This window comes from Oryzias melastigma, linkage group LG20 (genome assembly GCF_002922805.2).
Source record: "Oryzias melastigma strain HK-1 linkage group LG20, ASM292280v2, whole genome shotgun sequence".
Taxonomy (NCBI): Eukaryota; Metazoa; Chordata; class Actinopteri; order Beloniformes; family Adrianichthyidae; genus Oryzias; species Oryzias melastigma.
The window spans coordinates 24,135,998-24,146,888 of NC_050531.1; positions in this window are offsets into that span (position 1 = coordinate 24,135,998).

Below are 10,891 nucleotides of genomic sequence, written 5' to 3' on the forward strand. Positions count from 1 at the left end.
GAGACACGGCGATGTAAAGCTGAGTATCATCAGCATTACTGAAAGTTATCACCGTGTCTATTGATGACATCCCCAGCTTAGGGTTGTGACGGTGATATAATACTCAGGCCTAAGTTTACATCGTCTGCAGAGGCCACAGCTGGGCGGAGAACTATGGGGAGAACAGGGAGCAGTGGTGCTTGTGCTGGTACCGGACTGGACAGGACATGGGGATTAGGGCTTGTGGCGAGTCAAGGAGCAGTACCACCCAATGAGCACAGTAAGGATTTGGTCTCTGCTGCTGATAATACCGTGTCACGGCCAGTGGCAGCCTCACTGCTACTCCCAGTGCTAGCTTTAGCTTTATTTGAAATCTGCACATGGTGGATTTGTCACTTCAAATTACTGAGCCATAATGAGAGAAAATGAGAACACACCGATAGAAACCGGAACCAAATAATTCCAGAGACAGTCCCCCTTGCCCATTCCTATATCCAACCTTGTGTTGATACATCCTCTTGTGTAATTCCTCTTGTTTAGTTTCTCCAATCTAAAGCTCTTGGGATTCTTCACTGCACTCTACTGCATAGCTACAAAGCTCCAACTCTTTTGCCAGAATATTTATCTGCCCAAACCACCAAACTCATGCACCAACTGAAGCGCGCCACTCGCTGCTGTCCTATACTGACTCCAGATGAGCTTTCCTGACTCTCCGGTTGAGGTACAAAAACCTCTTCAAACAAAGAGGAGGGCTTCATAAGGATAGAATAGATAGAATGATAGAATAGACATGATAGAATGTTTCAGAGAAAAACATGCATGATATAACAGAAAAAGCCATAAATGTCTTTGGTAAAACCAGAAATCTAAAGTTTTTGTCAGGTCTTAAATGCCCACCTGTAACTGAAAAACTCTCTCAAAACTGTGAAAGCATACAGAAGTATGCATGTCTGAGATTCACAAAATTTATGAGAGGACTTTATCTCCATCGAAGTATTTCTCGACTGTTATGGCATAAGCAATAGCGGTAATGTGTCTTCCATACACACCAGTTTCCGTTGCAGGAGGCGGTAGGCCTTCTTACGTCGGGAGTGGTCACTTCGGAGGCGTTTGGCAGACTGCAGGAGAGCTGCGATCCACACAGGAAGTCTAGAGAAGAATTCCAATTAGTTTTTTCTTCTGATGATGTGGTCATTACAGGAATGCTGTGCTCCATACATACAGGACACAGTTAAAAGAGGCTTAAAAAGAGTAATTACAACAAAATATTAGTTTACAGTGATCCTGTGCTATATCGGGAATAACTTTTGCAGTCTTGATGATTTTTTTCTGCACAACTTTGCATGCTTTTTTGGACAGTGCATTGAGTTCTGCATTGTGATTGGTCAGATTGGAGTCTCCTGAGTCCTGTTCTGAGACGCTGCATGTGAAGCTTGCCAGAGTTACATAGATCTTAATCATATCAGATAATTCCATAATCCAGGACTTATTTTTCTATGAAGGTTTGAACATTGAGAGTTTAAACAAGAGAGAAAAGTGTGAAAATGTTCATGTCTGTCTGAGAAACGTCTGTAAAGTGAGTAATTCTACTTTTGATCAACACTAAATGTTTCAAGCTTGTTATCTCAAATAAATCACTTGGTAGAAGACTGCATTGTATGACCAGATCACAACATTTAATTGCTGTAAAGCACAGTGGAATACAGCACCAGTTTTAACAGGAAATGCACAGAAAAGTAAAGTTAGATAGATATTCACAGACTCGGACTTTGAGATCAAAAACTCATTTGAAACCCATTCCAATCAAAATTGTGTTTTTGGTGTTTTTAACATGCTCTTGTTGCATTTTTTATAATGGACGACATGTATAAAATAGTTTAAGATTTGAGCTGCATTTTTTGAGTACTTCTTCATTCAAATTTTACTTGATCAGGAGCAGATGAAAACTGGACGTTTGAAAAAGCTCAGACTTATGACGCAGCTGGTGCCATGGCTGGCCCAAAGTCTCCCTTTCTACATTTTCATTGTCCTTGTCTGAGCGGCATCTGGCTCCAAACTGGATACCTCAGATATTGCTGCTGTTTATTTGGTACACTAACGCTAGTTAACGTTGTGAAGTGCTAGCAGGAGAAAGTGTAAACAAGGGCATGATGGGAAAGTAGCTAGGCTAACTTCCACACCAACAGTCCTGCCCACAATCCAAAAAGCTTATTTCTATAGAGCTTCTGCTGCTCTGCAGAAAATACGTCTTAAAAACAACAAAGGATTTTTGATTTAAGCTAAAAACTGTATAGTCGAATCCAGTGTTTTTCAATCTTTTTTGAGCCAAGGTACACTTTTTCCTTGACAAAAATTCTGCGGCACACCAGCATCCAAATATGTAAAACAGTAGAAACTCTATAGTCTGTACTGAGGTTCAGTCCCTCCACAATCTCACAACAATTTTGTAATAATTCAGGCAGAAAAGCTGGAAGTTGTGGCTGATTTTCCTAAACGTTGTAGTAAAAATTGTGATAGTTTTCAATAATAATTTTCAACTAAATCAGTTGAAAATTTGCTCAAGTAGTTGTTTTTTCCTTTTTTTAATTTATTAATTACTTTATTAATATGCAATTTTATGTGACCTTAGAGGAAAAAAAAAACATTTGTATATTCTTTCCAAAGAGTGATTTATTTTTTGTAAATATTTCTTTAAATGTTTGTGCCAGAACAACTGTAATTTCTGAACAATTATATGATCACAACATGCTTGTTTTTTTTTCTCAAAAAAACATTATATTCATGTTTATGCTCAATTGTTATAACACAAAAAGTTAACATTTTGAAGTTGTATTATTTTTTACTTTTTCTTAATACAAAACGTAACTAACATGAAAACACTAAAAATGTTTTATTTATTTTTGGGTGAATAAATCATTTTATTTCAGTAGCATAGTGCAGAAGTGCTGTCACAAATGCATTATGGGAGATGCAGTGCAAAGGCACACCTGAACATCTCTCCGGGCACACTGGTTGAAAAACACTAGTCTAATCAAAATTGAAAGACACCTGGGAACACTTCAAACATTGAAATACATGTATACAGTGGTGGACAAAAGTGTTGGTACCCCTCAGTTAAAGAACGACAAACCCACAATTCTCACTGAAATCACTTGAAACTTCCAAAAGTAAAAATATATTTAATATAGTTGGAGTGGAACTTTTAATAAGGATAAAAACATGGACCAGCCTGGATCTGTTTATGACATTTTTTTTTTATGTATTACAAAAGTATCAGATCAGGACTCCATATTGACAGATACTCAAAATCGAATGACACATGATTCACATACTATATTTTGGGGAGTTTAAACTCTGAGTTTTAAAGAGACGACTATGGAGTTTAGTACTATAAAGGTATTAGACGATAACAGACATGTGGGTGAGAGAAACAAAGGTAATGACGGAGTAATTTGGTGTCCAGAAATCCAGAAGGACAGGTGGTGGTGATGGACTTTATTTAAAGAATGGAAATGTCAGAGGTGAGAGCCTTTTAGAAATGAGAGGAGCACAGGGAGACAGAAAGGGGGGATTCCATTTTGTGCAGACAAAGTCTAAAAAAGATCAGCGATCTCAGAGTAGTGGCTAAGGAGACGGTAGCCAGATACCACAGGACGGTGGCGTGAGGATGAATAGGACAAGGCCAGAGGCGAGTACCAAGTGTTGTAAGTTGAATGAAGAGTGCTGTGTGGCTTTTAGGGGAGAGTTGAAACAGGCTTTTTGATATTACTAGGTTCTTTTAAAGAACTCACTAAAACTTACCCCAATGACTGGCAGAGGTCAACAAAGACATCCATGAACACAACAGACAGCAGCAAACCTGTAAAAAGCACAATCTACTCAGTCTTAGCATAACTGCGGTCTGAAGCTCGACCCCCCCGCCTTCTCGACCCCCTTTCTCACAGACATCAGAGCTATGAGTCCCGCTGATCTGCTCAGAGAAACAGTTCGCTTGTGGAGAGCGGCCGATCGGTTCTGTTCGCGCTCCAAAGACTGCTAGACCCTCTATGCATGAGGTCAAATCCAGAGCAGTAATGACACACGATCAGAATGTCTGTTTACATGGACCTCGATCAGATCAAGAATCGGTATAACCCACCTGTCTTGATCGGAAGGATCCGAATGAGTCTGATCGGGCCAGAGTATTCTGACTGGCAACTTTACATGATGTATTTTTATTCTGATCAGGCGTTTATTCCAGTTACTTGTGTCCATATAAACGTAGCTAGTGTTTAAAAGTTTTAAGAGCTTTTATTATTTTTGTTAACTTTAGTGGAAGAAAACCTTTTTCTGAGCTACTTGCACTGGCTGAATTGACCTTTCTATATTTGAAACTAACATCTCATCATAATTGATTTCATCAGAATTTATCTTGATGTTTGGAAGTTGTTAAATAAAGATTCTGAGTATAACCCCTTTAGTGAGCAGTCAGGGGGAAACCCAGTACTTGGCTTGTGTTTCTGTTCGGCCAGCACCTACAGGTAAGTATCAATTAACTGTGGGATTGGGATCAGGGGTGTGGTTGTGTTAACTTTCCTTCTCTTTCTTTCTTCAACCTGGTTTCCTTCCTCCTAATGAGTACACCTGTGCTGACTGTCGCTCCCTCTCATACAAGTCTGCATTTCTCCTGCCAACGTTGTCAGATCGTTTTGTGAGCTTTGGACTGTCACGAGCCCTCTAGCCGTCTCAGCTGCATTTCATGCAGAAATAAACTACATCTGAATGGAACCGTTGTGTGTCTTGCATTTGTGTCCGCGCCCAGATCCTGACACTTAACATGGAGATGAAGGTCTGAAACGAAGGTTGTATGAAGGCCTGATAGTAAATGTAAAGGTTTCCACCAGGTCTTGGGGTGTGAAAAGGGTTGGTTAATACGATTAAATTGATTTTCACCTAAAATGCGCTACGATGATCCATCAAATCTATCAATTACCCCAATTAACCCTCCTTAATTCTTTTTTAATGCATAATCTATAAGAACTATTTCTCTAACTTTGTAGAAGCATGACAAGAACACTGATATTGACCCCCCCCCCCAATAAATAAATAAATAGACAAAAAACTAAACAAAACATACTAATATACATATACTAATGATGAATAATGTAATACTCTTTTCTGATCATAATCAATAAGCTCTCCATTTTGATACTTGACCTGTAATGTCACGATTCTGGAATAATTTAATGTCTTAATGTACTCAGTATTTCATCCTTGGTATTTGATATTATTACTATATATTACTTAATGAATTATCTGCACTTTGACTGGTGACGTTTGAATCATTTTAAATAGAAGTGCTTTAATTTAGAAAAAAGTGTTTCCGTTTTGTGAAAAATGTCTGTTTGGATATGCCCCCAAAACCTCCTCCAAGCGCAAAAACTTTTGTTTTCGAAAAATGCGATTTTTTTTGTCTTCTTTTTTTAAAAAATGTGGTGTCTCCATCAAGGTAATTTATCGTCGAAATTCCAATTTGCGAAATGTCAGAGTTAATGGAAACGCAGCTACACGATGTTCTTAAGCTAACACACAGGACATCTTCCACTACAGTGGAGGACAAACCACCGCAGCGTGGCGCCGTGAATAACACACTACACACTGGTTGTCTCCGTAGATACACGCTCTGCTCTCTGATCGAGTCTTTACCTTCTGTCTCCGGAACGCGCAGCGGCCTCGTGCAGGTTCAAGGTGCATAGAACAAAGATTGGTTAGAGAGAAGAGCACTCACTCCTCCGCGTTTCACATAACCAACAACGATCTCCTCCTCCCTGCTATGGGGACAGGCCGACGACCTGTCCAGAGCGGATCCCGCCGTCTTCCAGCAGCAGCCGGGTGAGAGTGGACTTTCTTTGTCCGGTGATATCAGGACAAAACCTTTGATCCTCAGCAACTGGAATCAGTCAATTTACCCTTCAAAATACCACACTAGAAGTAAAGGAAGGGAACAAATGTTCTTTCGTTTATCATTTCCTTCAATCAATGTTTTGTTTTCTTCAATGCAGCCTTGAAATCAACTAATAAACTAATATTGATGCGTTTAAATATAAATTTATTATTATTCAGATCAGCTCTGGGGTTCTGTTCTCTATTTTCATCTACTTCTCCTCTCTTCTACTCTTTAGTATTTATTGTATTTAGTTCTCCATGCTTTTGTTGGTGCAGTTCCATTCACATGTTGTTCTTCTTTCCCACTCTCCTCTGGGGAGCGGGAGAGATTTCAGATCCCCGGTGGATCGCCCGCGCTCCCACTCTTGGCCGTGGACCACGCCCCCGACACCATCCTGCATCTCTGAGTGAGAGTGATTCCTGCTGGGTCGTCTGTCCTCCTGCTCCTGGTCGTGGACTGCACTTCTGCTTCATCTTGACTGTAGACTTCATCATCACTCGTCCCTCAGCTCCATCTGAATGAACTCTTCTAGATACATAGTTGTAGAAGCTAATCTTTCTTTAACAGTTCTGGTATTGCCTGTCCGTCCTGGGATAGGATCTCTCCTTCATGTGGGAATCCCTAAGGTTTCTTCTTTTTTCCTGACTCAGGTTTTTTAGGAGTTTTTCCTTACCGGGAGGGAGGGTCTAAGGGCAGGGATAACCAGTTTATGTAGTCTGTTTAGTTTTTAACAATTGTTTATATTTTGAAGCCCAATGAGGCAAATTCTTTTGTGATTTTGGGCTATATAAATGAAATTGAATTGAATTGAATTGAATTGAAATCTTGCTCTCTGCAAATGTTTTAGATCATGTCAAAAAGTTCTGAGATAATCCTTAATTCCTTCATTAAAGGGGCCCTTCCGTGAAAATTCTACTTTTTAAGGCTTTAAGTTCGTTATACTGTTCATTCCTCTCTATTAAGAACCCCCAAACTGTATTTTGATCCATTCATGCTTTTAAGAGTAATCCTGTAAAAACCTGCACTGTCTCCAGCAGCCCCTCCCATACCCACGAAAACAAGCGGTTGGAGACGTGCTGATGTAAGATCGATGCTAACAGCTCCCTCCAGGAAGAGTCTGTGCTGCAAGCTTCACCCCAGACTACAACAAAAACACACCCATCTTCTCCATGGAGCTGTGGCAGGAGATAACTACCTTCCTGTACCAGGAACCGCTCTCTGACCCATCTTTCCAGGTGGTCTCGGTTAATTTCCAGCCGGTCTGAATTTTGGTTCTCTCTGAGATTCCTCAGTCTGAATACAAAAAAACTGAGAGCGGAACAACTGAACCAAAATGGCCACCGTACCCAACAGTCACGTGATGTAAACACGTTAGAAATGAGGCAATTGGTGAGCTGCGGACAAATGTAGAGCATTGATTGTCATGTTATCGAAAAGGAAATAATTGGTCCATCTGTTTACTTGTTAAAACGTTTATTTTAACACTACTGAAAAACATATAACTCTCTCTTCTGTGTCTCGTTACGCGGCACGTGCGCAGGCTGCTGCCATCACATCATCTTAAAGCTCTATTGTAGTTCCAACAGAATTCTCTTAAAGGCCTCGTGCAGTGGTATTTTTTTTTTTTTAATTTAGAAAGTCAATGGAACTTGGAAAACGAATCTGATAAAAATATTCACTTAAAATGATCCAGCGCGATTTTATTGATCATTTTATGGTCGTGCACAGCTTTAAATTTGGGCGATAGGTGGTGATGGGCGGGGGCTGCGCGTGACGTCACTTCAGGGATCCCAGAGTGTAAACAACAATGGCGGACGGTTTGAGAAGCGACGTAGACCACGATTTAGCGGATATTTCTTTGGATGAAGGTGATGAGCCTTCATCAAACACGGGAATTTTAACGAAACAGGGTTCGGAGGGTGTACAGCCCTACCAGTTTGAACCGGAGCTTTCCTTATCTGAGGATACAGGGGCTTCGGATGACGATGGTGAAAGCTCATACAGCGATGGCGCAGAGAAGACGATCAAACTTGACTATTTAGAGCAGGGGCTTCAAACTCGCGGCCCGCGGGCCATCTGCGGTCCGCGGGATGATGATTTGTGGCCCCCGTCTTCATATGAAAGATTACTGTTAGTGCGGCCCGCAAGGCTGATATGAATGCCAGTAGCTCTGTTCAGAGCTGAATGAACCAATCACAGTGAGGTATATGACTCTGGAGGCAGGACATCGGTGGTCTGTCCAGTACCTCCTCACTCATTCATTCCTTCCTCCAATCAGCTGGGCGGAGGAGGAGCCATGAAGCACCGAACGCGATTGTGTGACAAATTCTCGTGCCCCGCGCGGGGAATTTGCTGCTGTCGCCGTGCCGCGTGTCGAAGGGGCTACCAGCTCCGTCTGTGGATGTCTCTCTCAGAATGAATGAGAGACACATATGATGTCGAGGAATACGTTTTTTTGACGTGCTGGCTGTTCCTAACCAGAACTCCCCAAGCTCCGAGCCGCAAACCTGTAGCCCGCCCCGCGCGGCGATCCGCTGCACCCACCTGTCAGACATGTGATCCTGAGCTTGGCTCGCACGTGCGCGTGTCTGTGACTTTTAAGGTTCACACACCGACTGTGTCGCCGCGCATTCCAGTCCATGTAAACGCGACTAGAAGTCCGATATTCTGCTACGCGCGTTTGCTTAGAACCCCAATGGAAAGCAGCCCCCGAAAGCGCACTGATGCAGCCGGCGCGCGCGAGCACCACACACCTCCAATGAATGGAAGACACATACAGACTTGGACAAAAGTGTTGGTACCCCTCAGTTAAAGAAGGACAAACCCACAATTCTCACTGAAATCACTCAAAACTTTCAAAAGTAACAATAAATAAAACACCTGTGATGTCGATTAAAGGACACACCTGAGTTAATCATGTCACTCTGGTCAAATAGTTTTCAATCTTTTATTGAGGTACCATCATTTTTGTCCAGGCCTGTTTCATTAGTTTGTTTTTTAAAATAATTATGTTAATCAACATATATATATCAACATATATGTTATATCTTTGAACGCTTGAAGAGAGTGCACGGGGCCGCGGGTGACAAAATAATTATACGGGGGTTCATTTGTGACATAAATACTAACGTTTTCTTGCAGTTTAAGAAAAATCATGATTTTCACTGCACGAGGCCTTTAAAAACAATGTCATAAAACCACAATGATGAGACACAGAAACTCATTCAAATGTGGTCAAATTAATTCATGCTCAATAAAACAACTTTTAACGTGATCCACATTGATTCTACCAACAATCTACACGTCACAAACACTTATTAGCATGTGTTTCTGTAGCCGTAGCGTCTCCAGTAACCGTCATGCAGGATTCCTCCGCAGTACCAAAGCTGCAGTAAAAAGTGTTGAACCTGGCCTTTATACAGACGCTCAAAATCCATCAGCAAATACAAAGTTTGTAGAAGGGAACAATCCTGGACAGCATTTCAGCCCGCAGCACATTCATCTTTCTCTTCTGGTTTGACCCGCACCTATAGCTGCTGGCCAATGACTGAGGATATCTTTAGTCACATGGTTTTGTTTACAAAGTCTGGTCACACTGAGGAGGCTCGGGGAGGCAGGCTCAAGGATCGCGTTGTAAAATGGGTGGGACAGACGAGGAGCGAGAGGCGTTGTTGAACGCGTGTTCTGAAGTTAATATATGATCATATAAATGGATATACTCTGAAAGGCTGAAGAAAATCATGGTATGGCCCCTTTAAGACGTGGTCCTAATGGGATCCTGCAATTTTGAAGCAAAAGTACACATTAGCATGTTTTTATTTATTCATTTACATGTTTCTCTTATGAACAAATGTGTCTGTTTAATGGTTTCATCAGTTAATAATGTTGGAGAGCCAAAGAGCTGTACGTGCCAGCAGTGTCAGGGCAGGGGTTTGAATCTAGAACCTGAAACCAGAAAGTTGTCAATGTTTATAACTTCTTGGGCTTTGTTTGATTCTTCATAAGAACTTTGGGGTTGTTGTACTGTTAGGTTTATCCTAGCATTTAGCCATACTGTAGTTTTAGGGAGTGGTTGCATTCTCTGCTCCTCCCACAAAGCAGTTTTGCATTTGATCTGATGTGTACGGAACCTCTTTCACGTCTATGGACTGAGAAGAACTCTCATTAGTTTCTTGTGTTGGTGTGGAGTGATGATCCATTCTTTGTTCAGACCATTGAGTGATTGATATATGTCTATGGTTGGGACATGATTGTCCCTCAACTGCGCCCCTGAGTTCTTGGTACTTGAAATGTGAAATATTGAGACCTCTAAGTTTTTCAAATGCTGTCTTTTAAGAGCTAAACAGCAAATCATCGTCTTCCATCTAACTCTATCTTTTTCTTCGTTCTCTCCTTCTGCTTCCCTGCATGAATCTCCAAAACATCTACCAGGATCTGATCCTCTGGTGGATTCATATCCATCTTGGTCCTCAGCAGAACCTCAGCCTCTGGTCTGAAACCTCCCCCCACTCCAACCTGCTTGGAAACATCTCCTCATCTCCTTTCCACACTCTTTGTTCTCGACTGTGCACAGATACTGTCTGACTGCGGCTGACTTGCATTCCCATCTTTTCCAGAGCAAACCTCCGCCTCTCTAGATGTTCCTCCACCTGCTTCCTGCTCTCTGTTGTTCACCTCTGACCCCAGTATACCTTCATCATGACTCATCAGCTTCATTCTTTAGTAGTTTCTACAACGGCCTTCTTCTTTTTCTCTCCTAAACTCTTTCATTCCTCCACAGGTATGTTGTCAGGACCACCTGTCTTTCTCCTCTTCATCCTCTTCTTCTTTACTGATCTTTGATACATCCATCTCTCCTCTGAGTTCTCTAACATGTTCCTCTTTTATCAGATCTTCAAAGTTCTCCTTGCATCTTTCCTTCACATTTGTAGAACCCATAGACTGTATATAAAATAACTGGACAGAGCAAGCCCCCCTCCTTCCGTG